Source organism: Candoia aspera, chromosome 6 (assembly GCF_035149785.1).
Source record: "Candoia aspera isolate rCanAsp1 chromosome 6, rCanAsp1.hap2, whole genome shotgun sequence".
NCBI classification, from domain to species: Eukaryota; Metazoa; Chordata; class Lepidosauria; order Squamata; family Boidae; genus Candoia; species Candoia aspera.
In genome coordinates, this window is record NC_086158.1 from 32,369,831 (window position 1) to 32,381,886 (window position 12,056).

Below are 12,056 nucleotides of genomic sequence, written 5' to 3' on the forward strand. Positions count from 1 at the left end.
GTAGCAAGACTTTGTGTATCTCCTCATCTGGAGATGCCTATGATTTGCTCTAAGTGAGGAACAATTTAAATATAATCTGGGCATCAAATATCTGTGTATGTACCTGTGGTACAGTGGTTCTAATTATAGGAAACTTAAAAGTCTCAATTCCTATTGCAACAGTGAATCTTCAGCATTGCAGCAGTTCTTTGTGATTCAGGTATAGACGTTGCAGCCGGTCTTCCTGACTCAGGTACTGTCATGTTGCTTGCTGGTTTTTAGTGGTAGTTCCCAAAATGACTACAATTTCTAGTGGAAATCCTGTTGCAGACTTAAGGTTGTCTTTAATGACAGAATGAAAAATGCATTGTAATTATACAGCCTTCTCTGTATATGGTTGTTTGATATCCCCAAATATAGGCATCTTTCAATTTTTAAAAAAATAGTAAAAAGACATGTTAAAAAGTGGCCGTTTGCATATAATGCTTAGTAATTAGGAAATATTTTTTTTTGCAAATAATTTTATTAGATGTAGTGTTTGGTAACAGTTTGATAATCCAAAGCACTATATTACTGTATCTAACTATATTTTGGGAAAGCAGTCAGCTTGAATGAATTGAGGACAATACTTGAATACTAATATCTGAAGTCTGAAATACAATATCATTTATTTATATTTAATTTTCTAAAAGAACATGCCAATAATATCTTTTTGTGCTTCTCAAACAGAAGAGCATGAGCTAACTATGTTGTGGCTAAGAGCTTAAGCTTACCTAAAATGTAACACTTGAAAACAACATCCTGAAGGCACAGCAGATGCTGACACATATCTATGTGGGTTGAGTGCACTTCTCTTAATTTTGTGTGGAATTAGATTTGTGCCATATGGACTCACTTTGCTTCTACTGGTCTCTTCAGACTGCTCACCTGTGCTGAGTGGATTGACTTTTCTATCAGAGGGCATTTAAACAATCGGAAATGGGATGAACCTTTTGTTCAGTCAGTCATGGAAGTGGAATGTCTATCCTAGTTAAAGCTTGCCAAAGCATTTGGCTCTCTAATGTGTAGTTGCTGACAACATCCTTTCAGAAACTACTCAGTGAAGAACTAGGTCAGCTACAAAATACATGCTCTGGAAACAGAACATTTCTTTCCCCAAAAAAAGGTTTAGAGTCCATCTGAACAATTTGGAGATAATATGAACAAATGATAGGCATGAAATAAAATGAGTAAAATTTATTTAGAATTCTTTCAGAACTTTTGGGGTTGTGTATTTTGGCTCTAAGATAACGGTTCAAGCAAATTTGTTTGTTGAGCTTCACAGCATGCTATTTTGGCACACCTCTTATATTTTGTGGCCAGTGATTTGTATATTAACTTTGGTAGCCTCACAGAAGTCTGTATGAATGTTTTGGAAGCTTCACTAGTTTAAATGAGGCTCATATGAATAAATTGGAACACTTTGAGGACTAAAAATGTAACCTTTATGAAATCAGAGTATCTTCAGTATCAGTCTGAAATTCTGGATTTATTAATATTTAATTAAGTATATTACATTGTAGGTAACTGTGTAATAAAACATAAACCTATAGTCCTGATGATTATCTTCCCACTTGTAGTGAATGCTGTGAAAGCTGGATATTTGGTCCCGCCCTTGTTTTGAAGCCAAGGAAGCTGGTAGCCAGCACCACGTCTTGTGGTAGCAGATTCCAAAGCCCCAAATGCCACAACCTTTCCTTTGTTGCTCTAGCCCACGGGTGTCCAACCTTTTGGCTTCCCTGGGCCACACTGAGTGAAGAGGAGTTGTCTTGGGCCACACATAAATATATAATGTAGTTAATGTATATAAGTAATAAAACTTCATTAATTTTTTTATATTTTTATTATAAATTTTTTAAAAAGAGGGCAACATAAAACTAGTGGGATATTTGACCTTGTTTTTGTAAAACTAATGCATCAATGTCTGGTTTGATGAAAGTGGTTGCAATTCTTAGTGAGTTCTCAAGGTGCTCGTCAGAAATTTTAATTCTAATTTTACTCTTCGTGTGCTTCCTCCTTGAAAATAGTTGCTCACAAATGTACATGCTGCCAAAAAGCGATGTCATGAATAAGGCGTGATTGTGAAGCAAAGGATATTTTTCTCTGGGAAGATAGGTCTTATAAAAGTCCAGTAGAGAGACATGATCAAATTTTTCTTTGAGTTGAATGTCTGATTGCAACTCTGCATTCCAGTTGAAAATTCGGAGGTAATGTAGTTATGTCGACTGAAAATGGAGTCAAAAATATACTAAAATATTGATGATTTTTCCAAAAATCTTGAAATCTGTTCTCAAATTTTTGTATCAAACTGAAAAGCAAGGCTGCATATTTCTTGCTTTTCACAGGATTGTGTTTAGCCAACATCTTAAAATGTATAAAATAATGTTCCATAACTTGAGCTTGTCATACTTTAAGTTTCATTTCAAATGCTGTTATGGTTTGAAACATTGCAATGATAAGTTGGTTTTCACATTGAAGATGCATGTTTAACTCATTTAAATGAGCTGTCAAATCCACCAAAAATGCTAAATCTGTGAGTCATTTTTCATCTTCAAGTTCTGACACAAATTTTCTTTTTGATTCCATAAACAACTTGATTTCATTTCGCAAATCATAAAATCTTTTCAGCATTTTACTGCAACTTAGCTACCATACTTCAGAAAAGTAAATGATGTCCCCATAATCAGCATCCATACTTTTAAGGAACTCCTGAAATTGGTGATGATTCAATCCCTTGGCTCTTATGAAATTCACTGCTTTGATGACAATTTGCATGACATTATCCATTTTTAAAGCTTTCACACATAAATTTTCTTGATATAGAATGCAGTGATACTTCATCAAACATGAGTTGCCGGTGACACTTGCATCATCTTTTGTCAATTTTATAAGACCCTTGCTTTTACCAACCATCGCCGGGGTGCCATCAGTAGATATATCAGATATGTTGACTATGTTTAAAGAAAATTGCTTTAATGTCATTTTTACTGCTTCGTACAAATCAAGAGATTTAGTTGTGTCTTTTAATGGCACCAAAGAAGCCATTTCTGCAGTGACATTATATTCGTTACCAATACCTCTCATAAAAATGGCAAGTTGAGCTGTATCTGTAGCATCAGTACTTTCATCCATCGCCAAAGCATAAATTTGAAATTAGCAGCTTTACTCCTTAAACCTCTTTCGATAGATTTTCCTATTTCTTCAATTTGCCTGGCTATAATCTGGTGAGACAAACTGATTTTAGAAAAGTCGCTTTTTTTATCAGGACAAATTATATCTGCCACGCTTTCCATACATTGCTTAATAAACTGACCATCGGTAAATAGTTTTGATTTTTTTGCAATCAGATTTGCTACCAAATAACTAGCTTTTTTAATAGAGTCCTTTTGAGTTGTGACTTTTTTTTAAAAAAAATTTTTTTTTGAGAAAACAGACTTTTTTTCAGTTCTGCTAATTTGTCTTTACGACAGATTCCTTGATAAGCTTTGAATTTGGCAGCATGTTTTTCCATATAATGCCTTTTCAAACTGTAGTCTTTGAAAACTGACACATTTTCCCTTCAAATTCAGCATAGTGCCTTCATATTTGTCTCGACAAAAAAGTACTCATCTGTCCATTTTTCATTGTATACTCTTCCTTCATCCATGATTTTTCTTATTTTCTTTTGTTTTTTGGGGGTTCTGTTTTCTGTTCAAATGATGTTGAAGCCATGCTGGAATAAATTTATTTAGGAATAAATATATATTTTTAAAGAAATAACACAAGCCCATCGTAAATCGTTAGGTAGGCAAATAAAGCAAAATTTAATAATCAAATAAGAAAGCTTACATGTCTACTTAATAACAATAAATGCCTGTCATCACAGAACACGTGTAGGTAGGTTGAAGTATTATATATAACGCCAAGTTGCCACAAGCTGACGTGTGTAGCGGGCAGTGGCGGCGTTAGCACTGCACTGCACCCTCCCCTACACATAGTTCTGTTGTTTCTACCTACTCAAGCACCACGCAATTGAGTCATGAAAAAAATTGCAAAATGTTAAAAGTTTATGATTTTGGGGGGCCGCATTACTAGCTGTTCAGGGCCACATGCGGCCGATGGGCCGCAGGTTGGACACGCCTGCTCTAGCCCCTTGATCATCTTAGTTGCCCTCCTCTGAACCTTCTCTAACTCCTTTTTGAGATGCAGCGACAGAACTGCACAAAATATTCCAGATGTGGTCACACCATGGATTAGGTAGAATTAGACTGGGTAAATAATAATTTGGTTGATCATCCTTTACTGAAAGTATGCTCTGTGCCAGGAAATATGGTTTATATGGATTATAAACCACAGGAACTTAATCTATGATCCAAATCTTGGTGTTGCCGTTGGATTTATTAGACGTCATCTGTGTGCTTTGCATTCTCCCAATTTGATCCTGTGCAATTCTTCACTTTGTGAGGCAGGATACTCTTGAATATACACGTTATTAGCATCCTCTCTATATTATCCAAATATGTCAGTACTCTTCCTTTGTACTAGTCACTCACTCTTATATGGGTTTGCAAGGAGCAGAGGCATTGTCAGGAAGGTTTGGGGATGGGGGTGGCAAATAACAAAAGTAGCACCACACCATTGCATACAAACTTCATCCCTTTTATAAGCATACCATGACCTTTCACGCACATACAAAAGGGATAGAGTTTGTGCCGCAACAGTGATGCTGCATGGGGTGAAGTACAACTTCGGCTGGTAACCTTTCCATCTCTTTCTAAAAAACACATTGAGGCCTTTGATACTACCTGTAACTACAAATTAACCCTGATGCCCTGCTGCATCAATGCTGGCCAAGTTATCCATGATTATGCTGACTGCGGATAATGATAGTCTTTATCAGCACTTTTGGAAAGTAGTAGAGACTTAACTGAATGGATTTTTTTTTTGTACACAGTAAATGAGGACTTTTTGAATAAACTAATTTATCACTAACTCATAAACCAGAACAGTGGAACATGTTCTAGTAAATAGAGAAACAATAATTTTTATTTTAAAAGATTCTGAATATTTTATAGGTGTCTTCATCTGCAAGTATGTGCACCCTCTGCTGTCTATAAATTGAATAAAGGAACACATTTTATGTTCCGCATGATCTGTTCTGACTTTTGTCTATTTAAAGGTCAGTTACAATGTGTAGAGCATTTCTCAACCAGGGTTCCAGGAGAGGTCACTAGGGGTTCCCTGGGAGATCGTTATTTAATTAAAAAATTATTTCAATTTCAGGCAACTTCACATTAAAGAGGTAAGTTTCATTCTTTATTTTTAGTGTTAAGAACACTGTTAATGCATACATACAGGCGTACACATGAAACAAATATAACAATTTTGTAACTTCTGGCTTATATTTGAGCCTGAATGTCCTGGGGTTCCCCAAGGCCTGAAAAATATTTCAAGGGTTCCTCCAGAGTGAGAAGATTGAGAAAAGCTCGTGTAGAGAGTAAAAGGATGGCCTTGAGGGAGAGAGGGGAGAACTGTTACTAAAGAGGGGAGAAGGAAAACATAGATTAAGTTTACAGAAAGTGTGTGTGAATGTCGCAGACAGACATGTCCCTCACACAGTTATAAATGAGAGAAAGAGGAGCACAATTCGACTTGCAAGATTATGTTCCTATAGCCAGTACAAATAAAAGTAGTCTTAAGTCTTCCATGGAGTTTATACTATTTCTGGATCTGGTTTGCCCAGTAGGGCTTGCAAAATGCTAAACATTTATCAGGGAATAATTTGTTAGTGATAGTCTTGTATGAGTTTTAAATTTAGTGTTTAGATGTTCTTTAACTTACCAGTTTTTGCCATCAGGACAATGATAAGCATACTTACCTAAAATGGAGACTTTAAAAATGCAATTCTTTGTACACAAAGAGTTGTTCAGCAGAGCTTGAATGATAATTCACCTTGATTCACACATAAATTTAAACTGTTTAAGAATTACCTCCTGCTAAGGTTTGATACACCTGAGGTTTTTCACTCTCTTTAAATAATGTTGGATTCAATATTCATAGAGAAAAAGTGGGAACAGATTTTGAATTATCAATTTTCTGATAATGTAGAGGAAGAATGTGTCAGCCCTGGTTTGCAAAAATCTGGATGACCACTAGAAAATAGCAAAGAGATAGAGAATACACTTTGCTGCCAACTAATGACCACCTCAGGTTTTGCAGCCTAAATCTGGTAGTCCTAAAGAAAAAAGTAGCCTTTATTGTTTATTATAAACTGACCATAAAAAAATTAGATAAGGCAAATTATTAAAAAAAGATGTGTAAGATGGTTCATGCTTCATCCTGACTACTAATGATGCCACAATTTTCTCAGTGTGGCTTTAGATTTACCTAGGTAGCTAAAATCAGGCTGTATATCTGTTTGTAATAGATTTGTGTCCCATGGTAGGGCATTCTGGTAAACTAGTGATAGATTTGCAGAGATAAAACTCTGCCATCATGTGGCCACTGCTTTACTGTATTGTACTGAATGGTACTCATTTTATTTCAGGGTAAGCTTGCATTAGGCTGATTGATACTATCAGCGGTTATTAATAGGCTATTCCCTATCTTCCAAGGAGATGCCGTTATCTGACATCCTCTCCCTTAACACCAATGGGTAAGACAGTTCTGATAGCCTATACCAGTGTTTCTCAACCTTGGCCGGTTTAAGATGTGTGGACTTCAACTCTCAGAATTACCCAGCCAGCCATACCATCCTGGGAGTTGAAGTCCACACATCTTAAACCAGCCAAGGTTGAGAAACACTGGCCTATACCCTTACTTCCAAATAAAAGGACAAAGATGATAAAAATTAAACAATCTATAGGGACATCCCTTGGCACTCATAATTTTGAGGTGTACAGCTAGGGAAGGCAACTTCCTATCTTTGAGAGTTAAGGCAACTATATTAAAAAATAAAAGAAGAGGAAATGTAAAACTTCTTTTATATTATAGGAAGTAACATATAAAAATGATTAATTGTGGATAAAAGTAGAAATCAAGCACCTTGTAAAAAGCTCCCTGTTAGGGCTTTTCTTAATACAGTACAGAGCACAGACCACAGAATGCATTTTGTTTTTTGACACAACACTATTTTATTTTACAAAAAATAAACTATCTTATTCTATTATCAGTCTATTTTCTACCTAACTCTTTATTCTTATTTAACCTATACATTTTCTATCCATGTGTTTTATTTCTGTGTTCTTATTCCTATGTGTATAAACTTAATGGTTTTTCTTAACTATTTCTCAGCTCTTAATTTTTTAAAATCTTCCCCTTTTCCCCAGGTCTTCAGCGATTGTGGCCACTCTTAGTCCATTTGCATGTGAAAACCCTTTTCACTCCTTTATAGACTTGTGAATGGGCTTTTTCTCTCCCCCACCCTCCCCAGCACTCACAGTCCTCTATTCCTGGAGCAGGTTTGTAGAGCTCTGCATCTGGGCTAATACAGGCTTGGTTTGGTTTGCAGGCTTTCATGGGTTTTCAGACTCTAGTCAAGCCACTTCTTCCCCCAGAATTGACCAGAATTGGGACTGGAATTTTGGTTGCTAAGTGAAGCAGTCATTCAGTGAATCTGACCCAGTTTTATGACCTTTTTTGTGGCAGCTGTTAAATGAACGGTGTGGTCGTTAAGTGAATCACGTGGTTCCGCATTGATTTTGCTTGCGAGAAGCTGGCCTGGGAAAATGGTAATCACGTGACCATGGGACACTGCAATGGTCATAAATGCGAACTGGTTGCCAAGTGCCTAAATTGTGATCATGTGACTGCGGAGATGCTGTGACGGCTGTGTGAGGACCAATCATAAGTGGTTTTTTTCAGCACCGTTCAAGTCCAAATCATCACTAAAGGAATGGTTGTTAGGCGAGGACTACCTGTAACTTCTTTCTTGACAGACCCAAACCCATGCTTGCTTTCAGTTCCCTTTTTATAAAACAAACTCTCCAATTAAGGAGAGGGTGGGGCTGTTTTCACCCTCCTTCCCAGGTAGCACCAAAACTCTGGATCCAGAAGGGGAGAAATGCTTGCTCACTCCAGGTGGTAAGTTCACTCTTCTACATCTCAGAACAATATACAGTGTAGACCTTGAGGAAATCCTGAAATAGAATTTGGCTTGCTCTTATCTGAAAATATTCTGATGTGAAGAGATGCCAAACTGCATAAATCACATAAAGGCTAAGGACATTATCAGAGACAAGAAAGAACCTGAAATTCAAAGACAACAGCAATCCTAGTGGCATCTTTGTGGGTGGATGGCACTATAGTTGATGCTATAGTTCTTTTTTTTTTCCTTACGGTTTTTCATCTTTATGTTGCTTCCCACTCAAAACGATTAGAATGGAGTGTCATAGAAATGCTAGTAGGAAATAATAAATAATTCTTTCTCTCCTCCACCAACCACCTCAGCACACAGCTTTTGCTTTCATTTCTCCCAGGAATTCTGTGTGTGTTTAAGAAATGAGAAACTTTCTCTCTCTACAGAAGGGGAGAGGCTGGAAGGATCTGACTCTGCATGTACCCCAGAACATGCCTTTTGTGGGTATGTGTATTAAAAATGTCTGTAGTCTCCCTGAGACAAGATGCATGTCTGTATTTGCAGCTAACAGTTTACTGAATGGGGAATACACACTTCCATTCCCCACAGCATATAAAGTAAGAAGAAAGAAGATCAGATCTATTATCACTCAATCAGATATAAATATTGTGTTAGGTTGAGCCTGGGAAGGTAACAGTTCTTGACATATTGGTGAAGTTGAGTCATGATTGAATTGAGCTGTTAAATTTCCTTTTCCATGCAATTGTGTACGGCATTGAAATTACCTTAGACATCATCTTCTGAGAGTACTCTCAAGAAATTCCAACATTCTATAGTCAGTTTTTGTTCTAATATTTGATCCTACGATAGAGTCTTTGCTTATGAAGCCTCTTGCTGTCTTCCAACAAGAAGATACAGTACTTGAAAATTTTGTTTAATGTGCTGTATGTGAGAAAATGTATCAAAAGTCTATGTCAGAAAAGATGAATTGATGTCATATACAGTACCTTATGAGCCTGCGGATTGGCGAGACTTGTGTGCTATGCTCCTGTGAATGATGATAAAAATCCAGGGATGAATTTTGAGAAGATATATGCAAAATTCTTAATGAGTGCAATCTGCAGAGAAAAAGAATACTCTGTTAGGTGACCTGAATGGATGAGTGGAAGCAAGATGAGAAAGTACCAAAAAATGATTGCATCATTTGGAAACCCAAGAATTAATGTCAGTGGCAACTGTTTGGTGAGCATTTGCTTAGAAAAAGATCTGTTTTGCATACTTGATTTACATTTGAGCCTACTTATATGTATATCTGGAAAAGAAACGAATAAGCATGATTTATTTGATTATTTATTATGAAAGATCTTTAAAATGTTAATGAAGAATGCAAAGGTGATGAGGGGTTTGAATATGGGACAGACCATTATTTGGTATTGCCAAGGGTAGGTCTTGGGGAAAAAATGATGTGGAAGAAATGGAAAGTAGTGAAAAAAACGACTGGGAAAATAGAATGACTTAAGGAAGAGAGGGTGCAAATCCTATATGAAAAGTATTACAAAATAAAGTAATTTCCAAACAGAATGACAGGAAAGTGGACATAATGAAAGAGGATGTAGAAATTAAACTAATGAGAAGTGTGAAAAAGAATATGCAGTGGAATCATGAAGTGAAAGTGGCTCTGGATAAAAATGCATAGAAGAGAATGCTTGCTGCAAAAATCAGAATGAAAAAAGGTACCATATGACATTTACAGAGAGGAAAAGATGAAGTCAGAGCAAGGAACAGTTAAAATCTAAAGAGGGGAGAAAATGGAGAGAATTTCAAGTTGCTACATTTTGGACCATCTGTAGCTTTTCAAGGGCATCTCCATGCAAACTGCATTGCAATGGTCAGTTGGGGACTAAGGAGCAAGTGACAGTTCCAGGAAAGGCTACAGTTCCTGCACAAGATGAAACTGTGCCAAGTCCCTCTTAGCCACAGATGCCACCTGCTCCTTGCGCAGGAGCTGTGAGTCCAAGAGGATTCCCAAATTATGAGCCAGCTGTGTTCAGGGGAGTTCTAGTTCAGCAACAACTGGAGGGCTACAATTTCACATCATTGTGATAGAGCTTATAGGTTGCACTGGTTCTCACCTTCCACCTCTTTTTAGTTACGCTTTTTGTATTTATGTTCTCTAGCTTTGTTTATTTAATCAATTTATATAGTTGCCCTATATGTGACTCTAGGAGGCTTACAGTAAAAATAAGTAAAATATATACAATATAAAAAATAAAAACACATAGCACCCAAGCATTAAACTATCATTAACAAAGCCAGGAGATGGCCTCTCTCCTACACCTGGGGCCCCAGGCTCAGACACAAAGCCAAGTTTTCAGGGCCTTACAAGAGGCTAGCAGGATTGGGGCCAATCTGACCTTCAAAGGAATAATGTTCCAAAAGCTGGGTGCCCTGGCAGAAAAGGCTCTCCTTTTGGGCCCCACCAGCCAACACATAGGCTTGTGGTAACCGGAGCATGCCCCTCTTACCTGATTGGGTAAAAGTAAAGGTTCCCATTTAGTCATGTCCGACACTAAGGGCTGGTGCTCACCTCTGCTTCATGGCCGAAGAGCCAGCATTGTCTGAAGACACTCCGCGGTCACGTGGCCAGCATGACAGTCACAGAATGCTGTTACCTTCCCGCCGAAGCAGTACCTATTTATCTACTTGCATTTGCATGCTTTCGAATTGCTAGGTTGGCAAAAGCTGGGGTGAGTGCAGGAGCTCATTCCATCATGCAGTGCTCGGGTCTTGAACTGCTGAACTTGCAGTCTTCCAGTCGACAAGCCTGGCATCTTAACCACTGAGCCACCACGCCCCCTGCCTGATTGGGTAGGATGGGTAAAAACAACTGGGAGAGACGGTCCCACAGGTAATCCGGTCCCAAGCCATGAAAGGCTTTAAAGGTGACTACCAGCACCTTGAATTGTACCTGGAAGCATACTGGGCATCAAAGCAACTCACGCAGCAGTGGTGTCTCATGCGCCAAATACCTGGCACCATTAAAAGCCCATGCCATCACATTCTGCACCAGCTGAAGCTTCCAAATACTCCTCAGGGGCAACCCCGTGTACAGTACATTGCAGTAGTCCAGTCTGGAGGCCATGAGGGCAGGAGTGACTGTGAGCAGGGCCCTTAGCACTCCAATTCTCCCGTTAACTTTGGAGACTTCTAACATTTATATATACTGTGTCTTTCCCAATATTTTGGCCAATACCTTTCCCTTTACAGTCCTGGGCATACTTGATTGGCCATTCTTTCTTACCTTTTTGTTACCTAGATGTAAATTATTTTTATTTTAACAATTAGAATGATTTGTATCTTCTAGGTATGAGGTATTTTGGACCAGGATTAATTTGAAAATTGCTCTGCCATCTTTTTGGTTTTAATTGCCAGTGGACTTCATCCTAATTCAAGTAGAGCCATCCTTTTTGTACAGGTCTGTATTACTTTAAAATATAATGCAGTGTTTCACAAATTTACTTTTCTCTGCTTTAGTATGATAGTCTTAGACACACATAAATATTTTTAGCTCTGTCTATTTAATTGAAACTGAGGATCGAACAGGTAGCATTCTAGAGAAAGCCATGGTTTTTTTTTTATAAGACGCTGGCAACTTTTCATTCTGATTACTAGATACGTGTGAGAAACAGTTTGGTGTAGTGGTTTGGCGCAGTGATTCTCCAGGTAGAAACCGAGAGACTGAGTTCTGGTCTGCCTTAGGCACAAAGCCGGCTGTGGGACCTTGGGCCAGTCACTTTTTCTCAGCCCTGGGAAGCAGGCAATGGCAAACCACTCCTGAAAAACCTTGCCAAGAAAACTGCAGGGACTTCTCCAGGCAGTCCTTGAGAATTGGACATGATTGAATGAATTCGAAAAAAATGTAGCTGTACATTTTAATTGCTACAGTTTAGTTGGTTCCCAAGAATGTGAGGGATCAAGTTTC